The sequence below is a fragment of the Rutidosis leptorrhynchoides genome, chromosome 6, assembly GCF_046630445.1.
Source record: "Rutidosis leptorrhynchoides isolate AG116_Rl617_1_P2 chromosome 6, CSIRO_AGI_Rlap_v1, whole genome shotgun sequence".
In the NCBI taxonomy this organism is placed as follows: domain Eukaryota; kingdom Viridiplantae; phylum Streptophyta; class Magnoliopsida; order Asterales; family Asteraceae; genus Rutidosis; species Rutidosis leptorrhynchoides.
Genome location: NC_092338.1, coordinates 112,745,737 through 112,761,410, shown reverse-complemented (window position 1 = coordinate 112,761,410; position 15,674 = coordinate 112,745,737).

Sequence of the window (15,674 nt, the reverse complement as noted above, 5' to 3'; positions counted from 1 at the left end):
TTTTGGGACTAAATGGAATATTGAAGAAGAAGACATAATTACGCTCCTCGTCCGTGTAATTTAATGAACTTTTTACCCCCACATGTTTTGCACATGATAGGAGGGTAACAACAAAATAAACAGAAAATAGACGGGAGGACGAGGGATGTAGATTTCTGATACATTAGGGACGAGGGATGCACAAAAAAGAAAAAGGACATGGAGTCAAAGTTGATGTAAAATTCAGGGACGAGGAATGAAATTTTGTCTTTTAGTAATGTCACCTATAATTTTTTATTATATTGAAGGTATAAATCAAGACACATAAGTAAGATAAGAAATGGTCATGAAAATGAGATGTAGCGATTACATTATCATAAGTGACCATACTGAAAATGCGACTAACTCTACGTTATCTCACAACTCTTCTTTGATTCCTTGCTTGATAATGAGAACACTTTACTAAAATTTTTGTTGACATATTTTGATTATGTAGATGTAGATCATTTTTCAACATAAATTCCTGATTGCGGTCTTGACGAATCTGGTTATTCGGATTCAGCTAAAAGTGAGAGGCGAAACTAGGATTTTAGATTAATATTGTCACTGTTGGGAATTTATGGATCCAAACAACAACCACCAATTCAGATTTGGTGATCCCACAAACAACAAACGAACGATAATAAAGAAAAGTAAAGAAAACGACACAAGAATTACGTGGTTGTATACAATCAGCGTGATTGCTTTAGTCCACGGCCAACTTTAGTGATTTTATTGATATTTTTCGTACATAGGGTTTAGGATTACAATAAGGTGTATTTATCGGCATACAACAACTTAAGGAGCAAGTAAAATAAATTCTGGAAGTTTCCTTCCCGTCAGAAACCCGCGTCGCGCCTCCACGTGCAAACTCGAAATAGAAGCTTTTCTTCGATTTCTCTCTCGTCTATTCTCTAGGCCGCATCGCGCCAGGTAGGGCCGCGACGCCTCTATCTGCATCCGGACTTCTCCTTTTGTTTTGATATCCTTCACACATCTAACAATCTCCCACTTGAAGATAGTCAAAACAATAACCCAAAGCCAACCATTTCAAACAAGAACGTCGAACCACCTACTTTATACCGCCAATCAAACATGGGACACGCAAACTCAACATCGCTGGTGTGACGACCCGAAAAATTTCGACCAAATTTAAACTTGATCTTTATATGTTTCCGACACAATAAGCAAAGTCTATAATGTTGAGTCTCGAAAACTTTGGAACTATGATCCTGTATTCAATTACTCTTCGACCATTACCGACGATTCACGAACAACTAGTTACAAATAAATATATATAGATATATAAATAAGTGTGTGTGTGTGTATATATATATATATATATATATATATATATATATATATATATATATATATATATATATATATATATATAAACAAAAGTATATATAATAATTTGAATAATAAAATATAAGATATCAAACAGAATAATTAAGTATTGTTAAAATGAATGAATATTAAATATTCAACATATGTTATCACATAATATATAATTGTAATTTAAAAATATATTTTCTATAATATTATTATCATTATTTTTCTTATTATTAATATCATTATTAATATCATTATTATTATAAATGGTAGAAAAATTATGATTATTATTAGTTCATTAATATTATTAATATTAATAATAAACATTAATGTTTGTATTATTAATATTATTATGTTTCTTTATATATATAATATGCAGATACAGATATAATTAGATATACAAATACACATATAATATATAACACGTTGAGATATATATCACTTTCAACTTTATTTTTTTTCCTTATTTTCTGTACGCCTGTGACTCCTTCGATCAATTCATCTCAACAAATTGATTCAATCATCCTTTAATTTCTACAATGATTGCTTTGTTTTCTTATCAATTAAAAACTGTACGGGGTAATATATATACACATTAGATAAGCATATTGATATAATCACACACCTACACTACAACACCATTTACCTAACTCCTTCTCTAGATCACGAGAACACCATCGGTTAACCGCCATCAACCACCTCACCATCACCATCGAGCCAAGCTACCGCTTGTTTTCTTTTCTGTCGAAGCAAACGCCAAACCGAAACCATCACCTTTGCACCTTAGCGAATGATTTGTTGTATATTTATGTTTCTGTGAAGAACCGAAATAACTCATCACCATCACAAACTAATGCTACTTCTTCTTGTTGTTTGATTTTCGATTACCACTCTAGAACCAAAACTCATACTACTACTGTTATTGTTTCTTATTATTTGTTTGCTCGACACCAATACCCCTCTCACGAAATCATCTCAACTTGCAACCCGAGCTATTGTTGATCGAAGTTATATCACCATCATCAAGTTTCGGCCATTACTATTCGTTCAACTTCGCATGATCAACAACCCAAAACCACCACTTACAACTTGTTTCTACTGTTCGGTTCCTCTTTTACTTATGATTTACAAACCATCCTCATAAACCACCATCCCAATATTAACCTCCAAATCCATTGAACCATCACCACTACTATCCACAATCGTTACAGCTGCTGCACGTCCGTTCTTTTCTTAAATTATTACTGCTACCCGCTATTTTCTGTTTTCTGTTTTGAACGACCCAAACGACCACCCATTTAAATCGCTATAAACTGCTGTGCCGAATATTATTTTTTTCTGTTTCCACTCGCTACTTCATTGATCGAAAGCTTTGTGGTTGTGTACTGCTGCAACTTCGTTTCTTCTCGTTTTAAATATAGATGATTATAGATAATGGTGGGACAATTGGTTGATAATGATAATACTGCACGTCCCTTTTCTTTTTCTTTTGAGCTGGCCGTTACCAAAGTAAAACCCCACATAAAAAGATGATGAGGAGCTGTAAAGAATTCGTTGATTCTGCACGTGATACCCTCCTATGGTGACCGACAGTATTCCTTTTATTCTATTCTGCTGGTATTTTTTCGGGCTTATTCTATTTCCTGTTGGGCTTGTGAGGGAATTTTGGGCCGTGATTTTCCATTTCTTGTTAGGCCACCTTGTTACTTATTTGCCTTTGGGCCGATGATTGTTAATTGGCCTGCCTTATTATTGGGTTGTGAAGATGTTATACGGTTCCTGTGAAGATGTTATACGGTTCCTGTGATGGTGTACGTTGATAACTTTAAGTATAACAATAGATGATTAGATGATGAATTAAGATGGCGATGATAGTTGATAAATGTTTGTTAATGAACATGTTAAGGATGATGACAGTAAATGATAACAATAATTGATAATAATGGAAAACAGATACATGATAAAAGGATTAGAATCCTTATTTTGACAGCAAATAAGAAACAGACCAACGGTTAGGCATGTGTGGGATATTCGAGAGGTCTCGGGTTCGAGCCTGGGCGGTGGCGTTATTTCTTTTAGCTTATTCTTTTGAGGTAGCAATCTCATTATTATTATTGTTATTATAATTATTATTATTGTTATTATTATTTTAGATTACTTATTATTATTACTAAGACTAAAAACATGATTATTATTATTATTATTATCATTAATATTAATTAGATTATTATCATTATTATTCATATTATAAGTATTATTATTAGTATTATCAATTAGGTTATTACTAGTAGTTCATTAGGATTAATACCATTATCATTAATATTAAAAATTATTATTATAAATATTATCATTTTTATTGTTATTATCAAAACTATTAAAGTCAGTATCATTACTAAATCTAATTATTTTTAGTATTACTGTTATCATAAGAAGATACAAATTTTTATTTTTATTATTTTACCAAATAAATATTAGTTACATGAAAATGTATTTAATACATAACATAAATAAATCATTATTTTGACAAATAATAAGGCTTTCATTTAACACATATAAATAAATATATATTTTATCAATTTATTAATAAGACATATAATTTATTAAATATAACAATTTTGTCAATAATAATAATACATAAATTTGTTCGATTACAATTATATGTGTTAATATACATACTTGATATAGGTTCGTGAATCCGAGGCCAACCATACACTTGTTCAATGTCGACATATGTATTTTTACTACAAAATACAATATCGTGAGTTTCATTTGCTCCCTTTTTAAATGCTTTTGCAATATATATTTTTGGGACTGAGAATACATGCGCTGCTTTTATAAATGTTTTTACAAAATAGACACAAGTACTTGAAACTACATTCTATGGTTGGATTATTAAACCCAATATCGCCCTTCAAGTCTGGTAACCTAAGAATTAGGGAAATGTCCCCTAATTGATGCGAATCCTAAAGATAGATCTATTGGGCCTAACAACCCCCATTCAGGTTATGGATGGCTTTAGTACTTCGAGATTATTATACAGATTAGAGGTTCTATTTGGAGATATTCTATGCATTAAGTTAATGTCGGTTACTAGGTGTTCAACATACGAATGATTTTTATCTCTATGCAGTTTGCGAAATGCCTGATATGAGATGTGTTTATAAATGAAATCTTGTGGTCTATTAAAATTATGGAAATGATTGATTACGATAAACTAATGAACTCACCAACCTTTTGGTTGACACTTGAAAGCATGTTTATTCTCAGGTATGAAAGAAATCTTCTGCTGTGCAGTTGCTCATTTTAGAGATATTACTTGGAGTCATTCATGACATATTTCAAAAGATGTTGCATTCGAGTCGTTGAGTTCAACAAGATTATTATTAAGTCATTGATAGTTGATATAATATGAAATGGTATGCATGCCTGTTAACTTTTGATGTAATGAAAGTTTGTCTTTTAAAAACGAATGCCATGTTTGTAAAATGCATCATTTAGAGGTCAAATACCTCACGATGTAACCAAATGTAATGTATTCGTCCAGGTGGATTAGGACGGGTCGCTTCAGCAGGAAGAGCAGGCTTTCAATACAAGGTCTTCAACACTACTTTTTGAAATCTAACATCAATAACCCTTTATCACTCTAGTCGACGTCTTCTATTTTCAGTTACCAAGAAGACCAGTTGAAGTTATGCAAAACTTCAACTTCCCGATCGTAACCACCTTAGTACACATATCAGCAGGATTCTCAGTACCAGGAATTTTCATAACAACTAAAGTACCATCTTCAATGAGTTCGCGAATTTTATGATATCTTAGCTTAATGTGTTTCGTACGACTATGAAACACCGGGTTCTTTCCTAAATTGATAGCACTTTGATTATCATAGTAAATGATCCAATTTTGTTGAACTCGCCCCAGCCCATAGGTTGTATCATGTAAATCTCTTCATTAAGATCCCCATGTAAAAATGCGGTCTTAATATTTAACTGTTCTAGATGTAAGTCATCAGTAGCAACAATACTCAAAACCAACTGAATAGTAGTCATCTTCACAACCGACGAGAAAATCTCTTTAAAATCGACCCCCTCCCTTTGTTGAAATCCTTTAACTACCAACCAAGCCTTGTACCACTTTTTCCCGTCTAACTCATCTTTGACTCGAAAGACCCATTTATTGTGCAACGCCTTTTTATTTGGAGGTAATTTTACTAGTGACCATGTCTTATTCTTTATTAGTGACCCCATCTCTTCTGTCATAGCAAGCTCCAACTGTATGGATTCTTTAGAATGTCTTGCTTCAAAATAACTCTCGGGTTCACCATTTTCGGTATAGAGTAGATAGTTTGCCGATGGAGAAAACCTAACATTAGGTTTGGGCGTTCTACTTGAGCACCTCAATGGTGGTGTAACGGGTTGTGGTGATGGAGTTACATTGCCACTTTTTCCACCATTAGAGCTCCCACTACTTTCAGAGCTTTCACCACTCTCCGAATCATCCCTATCATTTTGATCCTCACCGTTAATCGGCAATTCGATAGTTTCCGAACTCCCACTAGAACCTGTATTCACATCAACAAACTCATCAAACATAACTGGATCATTATTGGAATTAACCGTTACCTTAATGCGATACAATGAGTTTTCATCAAAGATAACATCTCGACTACGAATCACCTTTCTTGCCTCATTGTCTCAACACCTATAATCCATGTCATCCAAACCATACCCGATAAATGTACATTTTCTTGATATTGCATCAATCTTGTCTTTGTCAATGTCTTTGGTCTTCACATAAACATTACAACCGTAAATCCTTAAGTGAGCCAAACTCACCTTTTTACCTGTCCATTCTTCTACAGGATTTCGAAACTCTAACGGTGTCGAGGATCCCCTATTAATCAAATAAGCTGCCTTGTTCACGGCATCTGCCCAAAACATCTTTGGTAGACCCGCATGTAACTGCATACTCCTAGCCCGCTCATTGAGTGTCCAGTTCATGCGTTCGGCAACCCCATTATGCTGTGGTGTTTCCGGAACTATTTATAACATACGAATACCATGTTACATACAATAGTCTTTGAACTCTTTGCTGCTGTATTCTCCTCCATTGTCAGATTTCAAGCACTTAACTTTTAAGTTAGTCTCGTTTTCAACAGCAGCTCTCCACACTTTAAAGGTAGCAAATACATCATATTTAACTTTAAGAAAATAAACCCATACCTTCCTTGTGGAGTCATCAATGAAGGTAACATAGTAGCGAGAACCACCATGTGACTCGACCGTTGTAGGTCCATAAACATCGGAATGAACGAGTTCAAGCTTCTCCTTGTTTGGTGCAATTCTCAATTTCCCAAAGGACACTTTCTTTTGCTTCCCCAATGTTGGTACGATTTTCCGTGTAGCGGCTGTAAGGTACCAGTACAAGACAATAACTGCTCAGCGTGTGGCGTATAATGTTGATTGTTGTTTGCCCTCGAGAAATTATCTCTGCAGACCCGGAACACGGATGGATGATCCGTGGGGTGGCCTCAATCAATCTAAGGATCAATCTGAAATTGATCCGTATGGCGTATTACTGCTAAGCGGCTAATGTATGTTTAGAGTGAGAAAGAACTGTGTGTGAGAGAAAGTGTATTTCTCTCTGACTGAAGTTCAGATCAAAATGATGTGAAATGTGGTGACCCAGGGGGTCTATTTATAGGCACAGAATGTCCGAAATTCACGGGATACACGTGTCAATCACTGAGTGGTTCTGTTACATGATGTATCCGGAAGGTCGGTGGCGTGTGCTGACGTGGCTGCATGCCGTTCACGCGCTGAGTTAAAGGGCTTAAGCATAGAAGCTTCCTGCAGGGCTTACGCTTGACGCTGGGCGGCAAATACTGAAAACCGCCAAATTTAATTATCTTTTGTGCTCTATGATCAATTTTTCTGTATGAAAATGGTGTTTTTATGCGTGTATCTCATAGGATACACCATTAAGTCCCCCCAGTTTAATGTCTTTATTTTTGTAAAAAATAAAATCATTAAACTAAAATTTAAAAAATGCCCTTTTTCCTCGAAGACACAAAACTGCTGTAGCCGTCTGTTTTTCTGCTCTGACATCATATTATCAATCATGAATTTGCCCCCAAAATCCTTTTGATTTATTTTCAAAATTTAAATTGCTTTGTTCAATTGATCTGATCCATATACGTGTATCAATCTCTTCCTTTTATCATCCATCAAGTGAATTATAAATAAGCCGTTCTCCTTTTCTTTCTTTTCTTTCGAAAACCGATCATCTGCTTTGAAGATAACTGCAAGTATTTATTTTAGCAAATCTGTGAAGTGCAAGGTTAGTGCAATTATTCATTACTTGTCTTCCTCTTCTCCTTTTTATTTTTCCACTACCATGGCCGAATCCAGCACCATCTCATCTCAAAGAGACAACCGAGATGTGAGCACTATTCTGTCAAGTATTACTGAAGCCGAAATAGATAGACTATGTATAGATCATAGGAACCTTAGATTGCTGAACCCCGTGGTTCCTTCTCCTGATGATAGGGCAAACAAACCACCTAAAAAGATGATTACACTGTATAAGCTTCAATTTACAATAGGTAACCTTCGTATTCCTTCCACCGTTTTCTTGCAAGAACTTCTATCTCATTATGGGATTGGCCTTAGTCAAATTCTCCCACTTGGTTTGAAAAAATTGTGCTTTTTGAATTGTACTGTAATGCTGTTGGCAAAATTCCAAGTAAAAACATTTTTCACGAGTTGTTTAGGACTCGATTGGTGAGTAAATGCTGGTACACTTTTGATTGTAAAGCTAATAAGGCTTTTACCGGAACGAAAGAAACCTCCTTGAAAAGATGGAAAGAACCATTCTTTTTTGTTAACGAAAGAGTTATACAGGACAATTGGGCAAACATTCAAAAATGGAGGAAAACCAAAATAGGAGTAAGTAAATCAATTGTTTTGTCTGATGATGAAAGAACAACTGTTGAAGAGTGGAAATCGTTAGAACTGCCACAACGTTCATATGCTGATAACGAATCCATTTTAGCGCGTTGTGGGATGAGTGATAATTGGCGTGCTGGATTTGTACCAGTGCTGCACTGGAAAGGCTGTGGTAGGCAATTTATAGATATGCCTTATTTGTACTATGTCATTGTAGAATGCATTCTTATTGCTATGCATTCAATGTGTCTGTTTTTTGCAGAAGAAGAGATGCAGGTCTTTAAAGTATTTAAGAAGGCCAATCTGGATTCTCTTACTGTTACTGAGCGGCCAAAGACTGCTGCTGAACTTGAGACCGATAAGGTCAAAGATACTATTTTTGAAGAACAACTGAAGAGCCCTGAACGGCCTACGGAAGGCGGTAATGATTATATTGCACAACCCTCCTCATCAGATGTGGAAATTATTGAGGCTAATCCAAAACCGCCTACCGCCAAGAAAACTAGGAAACACACAAAGTGTGTATGGAAGCGTGCAACGGGCAAAACTTTTCAACAAACAAAGAAAAGGAGTATGTCTTTAATATTGTCTTCTGCCTTGACATAATATGTATAATATGTGTTAATGCTTATCTGTAAAGTTGGTCATCTACGATGCAGAACCAATTTTGTCAACAGATGGTGATGAAGCCACTGCTAGTAGTGACAAGAGTGGTAAAACTGTTAATGCTGAAGATGATAATAAAGAAGAAGAGGATGAAGAAACAGATGAGGATAATATTGTTAAAACTCCTCCTTTCACTAACCCATTACCTTCTTCAAGAATTGGTACAACACAATCTTCTTCATCTTCACAGCCGCCTTCCGTTGTCCCTCTGGCCGGCTTAAGAAGCTTTTTAGAAAATCCTGTAAATAAATTTGACAGCTTTGTCAATTTTTTGAAGGTACACATTACCAGTTAATTCATGAAAATCTATATGTATTGTTCACATTGACTTTAGTTTATTGAATATATGTTTATGCTGCAGGGAAATACGATTGCTGATATTTCTTCCTCTCTATCTGCAATGACCCTTAAACAAAGTTACCAATCAACTTGTAACAACTCTGCTTTTTCCGTCACTTCCGTTAACTTTCTGTTAATTAATTTAACGGCGATTACTTGACTTTTGTGTGTTTATGTGTAATAAATACATACTTGATCCTAGGAGGGTTACAATAATTAATATGGGTTGATATTAATTCAAATAAATATTTCGGATAATAAAATATGATAAAAATGATACGGTTTTGATAACTGCTTTTTGAGCAACGAAACGCTCGGGTTTATTTTAATAATTATTTTAATAATTATTAACTTTTTAAAAAATATTTAATTTATTGGGTTTTTAATAAATTAACGTTTGGTTGCGTTTTAACGATCGGTTTAGCGTTTCGGGCCTTCGGTACGACTAAACTGTGACGACCCGGAAATTTCCGACCAAATTAAAACTTAATCTTTATATGTTCCAACACAATAAGCAAAGCCTGTAATGTTGAGTCTCGAAATGTTTGAACTATTTATATAGATTCATTTAACCTGTGACTATTTCCGACGATTCACGAACAATTGTGTATAAATAAATATGTAAATATATATACATGTATAAATATAAGAGTGCATATTAAGTTGTATTAATAAAATACAAAATAATCATTTGAATTGAAAATGTAAAATAATGTACAAGATAATTAAGATTAAAATTTATTTATGATTTAAACGAATTCTTATTTTTATTTATTATCATTTTTATGATATTATTTAGTTATTTTATTAGAATTATTATTAATATTATTAGGGTATTTACTATTAATATTTATTAAAAATAAAAATAGGGAATCCCATTATGTTAGAAGTAACTATCAATTTTTTTTCTTTTTCTTCACATGAAAATAATTTACGTACTTCATGTCTCCAGTTTGTTACAAGTCTACTTCACAAATCAATTGGAAATCAATTTAACTGTTAAATCATGTACCTAATCACTCTATATAAGTTACAAACTGCAATTTGAGTTGAAAACAAAGAAAACCCAGAAAATAAGCTCGACACTCTGTACATTCATCTTTTTCACCATATTTTGATTTAGAACAAATTTTCAAAATGTAATAACGCAGTCATGTTAGGAATCGTCTATCTAAACTATCTGTAAGTTTTCAATCCTCAATTCTTTCTATTAATTTCTAATTTGAGAGTCAAAGTTTTGGTTTTCAAAGTCAACTAAGTGTTCTTGAATCAAATTCGAGTTTGTTTTGATATCTCCAGTTAATTTGATGATCCATAAAGATTATAGGAATGATTTACAACACAATTCATGTTGTAATCATAACCTATAACACTCTTAATCTAAAAATCAATTTTTGAGTTCTCGAGTTCTTCACAGTGATATACACTAACGTGAATTCGAAACAAATTTCAAAAACTAAAAATGTAGAGTTGTTAGGAATCATTTACTTAAACTTCCTGCATAATCTCAAGTTCCAATTCTTGATAACGAATTCGAATTTGCAAGTCAAAGTTAAATTGTCAAAAGTCAACTGTTTTGTTCTTGGAGAAATTAGAGCTTGTTTTGATGTTTTAAGTTCAATTGATGATTTCAATAGTTTTTAGGAATGATTTGAAACATGTTTCATGTTGTAAAGATTGTCCAAAACGAACTCAAAATTAAAAACAAATTTTTTTTTTCTTGGCTACTAGCAAGCAGTAGGATTTTTTTTTTTCTCATTTTTTTTATATCATGAACACATTTTTATTTTTTTGTTTCATGTTTGTTTAGAAGTCCTAAAACCATTTTGATGATTGACTATTAAGAATGAAGTTGTTTGATTGTTTAGATTTTGGTAAAGAAGATGAAGTGGGTTGAAACATGTAATAGATAAGTATTTGGGTTTGTATTATAAATCAGAAAAACTGAAATGGAGGAATGGTTAAGGGTGTTGATGAGTGAACGAGAGGTCTCGGGTGTAGTGACCCGAACTTTTCCATGTTTATATATATTAATTGAGATTGATATTTACATGATTAAATGTTTCCAACATGTTAAGCAATCAAACTTGTTAAGACTTGATTAATTGAAATATGTTTCATATAGACAATTGACCACCCAAGTTGACCGGCGATTTACGAACGTTAAAACTTGTAAAAACGACATGACGATATATATATGGATATACATATGGTTAACATGAGATTATGATAAGTAAGTATCTTCATAAGTATATTAACAATGAGTTATATACATATAAACAAGACTACTAACTTAAGGATTTCGAAACGAGACATATATGTAACGATTATCGTTGTAATGACATTTAAATGTATATATATCATATTAAGATATATTAATATATCATAATATCATGATAATATAATAATTTAACATCTCATTAGATATAATAAAAAATGGGTTAACAACATTAATTGAGATCGTTAACTTAAAGGTTTCAAAACAACACTTACATGTAACGACTAACGATGACTTAACGACTCAGTTAAAATGTATATACATGTAGTGTATTTAGATGTATTAAAATACTTTTGGAAGACTTCAAGACATATATCAAAACACTCATACTTAACGAAAATGGTTACAGTTACTTTTCCATTCTTTTCTTTCATCAAGAATTCTAGTCGTATTCTTACCCGTATTATACACAGCTTCAAAACGTACTTACTATGAGTATATACCAATAGGAACTAGCATGGGATTCCACTCTTGATTATGTCATGTATGACTAATCAATTTTAACTTCTACCATGAGCTAGTCAACTAACTAGAACTCCTTTTAACCCCACTCACCACTCACCAATTACCACTCATCATTCACTCCATTTCACTTCCAATTCTCTTTCTAATTCTCTCTCAACACACACACACTATTATGAATCTATTTTTTCAGTAGTTAATCATCATCTTCATCAAAAATCACTTCAAGAATCAAGCTATAATCATCATAGGAAGAACACTTCAAGAACACTTCAAAAATCCCTTCAAGTTTACTAATTTACTTCCAAGCTTTCTAATCCATTCCAAGTAATCATCTAAGATCAAGAAACCTTTGTTATATACAGTAGGTTATCTTTCTTATTCAAGGTAATATTCATATTCAAACTTTGATTCAATTTCTATAACTATAAACTATCTTAATTCGAGTAAAAATCTTACTTGAACTTGTTTTTGTGTCATGATCCTACTTCAAGAACTTTCAAGCCATCCAAGATCCTTTGAAGCTAGATCATTTCTTGTCACTTCCAGTAGGTTTACCTACTAAACTTGAGGTTCGTGAATCAACAGTGGCCAAGTCTTACTTCTCGACGAAGTAAAAATCTGTGAAAGTGAGTTATAGTCCCACTTTTAAAATCTAATATTTTTGGGATGAGAATACATGCAGGTTTTATAAATGATTTACAAAATAGACACAAGTACGTGAAACTACATTCTATGGTTGAATTATCGAAATCGAATATGCCCCTTTTTATTAAGTCTGGTAATCTAAGAATTAGGGAACAGACACCCTAATTGATGCGAATCCTAAAGATAGATCTATTGGGCCTAACAAACCCCATCCAAAGTACCGGATGCTTTAGTACTTCGAAATTTATATCATATCCGAAGGGTGTCCCAGAATGATGGGGATATTCTTATATATGCATCTTGTTAATGTCGGTTACCAGGTGTTCACCATATGAATAATTTTTATCTCTATGTATGGGATGTGTATTGAAATATGAAATCTTGTGGTCTATTGTTACGATTTGATATATATAGGTTAAACCTATAACTCACCAACATTTTTGTTGACGTTTAAAGCATGTTTATTCTCAGGTGAATATTAAGAGCTTCCGCTGTTGCATACTAAAATAAGGACAAGATTTGGAGTCCATGTTTGTATGATATTGTGTAAAAACTGCATTCAAGAAACTGATTTCGATGTAACATATTTGTATTGTAAACCATTATGTAATGGTCGTGTGTAAACAGGATATTTTAGATTATCATTATTTGATAATCTACGTAAAGCTTTTTAAACCTTTATTTATGAAATAAAGGTTATGGTTTGTTTTAAAAATGAATGCAGTCTTTGAAAAACGTCTCATATAGAGGTCAAAACCTCCCAATGAAATCAATTAATATGGAACGTTTTTAATCAATAAGAACGGGACATTTCAGTTGGTATCAGAGCGTTGGTCTTAGAGAACCAGAATTTTGCATTTGTGTGTCTTATCGAGTTTGTTAGGATGCATTAGTGAGTCTGGACTTCGACCGTGTTTACTTGAAAAATGATTGCTTAACAAATTTTGTTGGAAACTATATATTTTTAACATGTGAATATTATGTGATATATTAATCTCTTAACGCGTTTGATATTATGTGATAGATGTCTACCTCTAGAACAAGTCCCATTGACTCACCTAATAATAATGAAGAGTCAAATGTAAATTGGAATGATTCGTGGACTGATTCACAAGTTCCCGAAGAGGAACCGGAAGAAGAGTCGGAACCAGAAGAAGAATCGGAACCCGAAGAAGAATCAGAACTGGATGAAGAAATAGAACCGGTGGGGGAAATAATAAAACGGTTAATTAAAAGAAAATCCTCAACCAACCGACCAAGGTTAATTATGGTCAACGGTGTTTCCGCCAAGGAAGCAAAATATTGGGAGGATTACCAATTCTCCGATGAATCGGATTCCGACGAGAATTCCGATGATGTTATAGAAATTACCCCAACTGAATTTAAAAAGGCAAAAGAAAATAATAAGGGAAAGGGCATAAAAATAGAGAAATCTAATTCCAACCCCGATGAACTTTATATGTATCGTCAACCCCCGAAGTCCTTAAGTTGTAATAATGACCCGGGAACCTCTAAACCACCAGGTTTTTCTAAACCAATGTGGATAACGACGGCTCGTATTAGGGGAACATCATATATCCCTAGAAACTTGGCAAAACGAACCAAAACTGAAGAAGAAGAAGAAACAAGCGAGTCGGAATAAGATAGTTGTATTCGTGTGGTGTAATATATGTAATATAGTGTGCTTATGCTTTATGATATATGAAAAAAAATTGCTTGTATTAATAAGTATTTTTTTTTTATGAATCTAACTCTTGTCTATTTTACAGTATAAAAACACAAAATGGATAGACAACCCAATATTTTAAGAGACCTACCCGGAGACATGATTGATGAAATCTTGTCTAGAGTCGGTCAGAATTCTTCAGCACAACTATTTAAGGCGAGATCAGTTTGTAAGACATTCGAAGAACGTTCCAAGAATGCCTTGGTTTATAAAAGGCTTTCGTTCGAAAGATGGGGGATATCACATTGGGTAATCCATAAGTTACGATGTGTTTACTTTGACGCATATATTGTGGGGAACCCAAATGCTATTTTACGCAATGGGTTAAGAAATTATTTTGACTCAATATATCCGAATATTGGACTTCGTGATTTAGAAAAGGCGGATAACATGCAACATAAAGAAGCATGTTATGCTTACGGATTAGTAATGTTCGCTTCTCACCAAAGTGAGAACAAGAACATCGGCCTACAACTATTAAACAAAACGTTCCCACAAGTGACGAAGTCGGTAATTGGGGTAAGAAATGAGGTTTTTAGATTGTTACGGGACTGTTGGACATTACGTAACCCTCGTCCCTTTGACGACATTACAACACGCTGTCTTATCAACGGCCATAACGGTTATGTTCCACAAGACCAAGGATGGGAAGTAGTCCTAGTAAAACAAGAATGCATGACTTGTTTCTGGACGTATGAATTACGTGTCTTTATTGCTTTTGCTGAACGACTTGTGTACTAGCTAGAATTATCTTCACAACTATCTTGTATCAAAGTTATTGTGTGCTATATTTCATGCTTTATGTAAAATAAGCGGTATTGTAAGTTTGTAAAATATTGTATAAAAGTTTGAACACGAAATATTATTATAATCAGTTTTTCATATAGAATTGTAGTAGTTGAATTGTATATCAGCTACTAAGTATGAACTTAACGGGTAGGTACTACCCGAATTTAAACTTATAAAACGCTAATATGAAGAAAAAGCTTTTATAAATGAGTTCATATTATGCTACGAAATACTATTAACTACTCTTAAAATTCTGTATGATTAACTTGTTCCATTTGACTATTTTGAAGGAAATGGCACCGACTACTCGACACACCGTGAATATGAATGAAGAGGAATTCCGTACTTTTCTAGCTTCAAACATAGCCGCAGTACAGGCTGCACTACATACCAATAATAACCTTGGATCTGGCAGTACAGGAAATCGTGTAGGATGCACCTACAAAGAATTCACTGCCTGCAAACC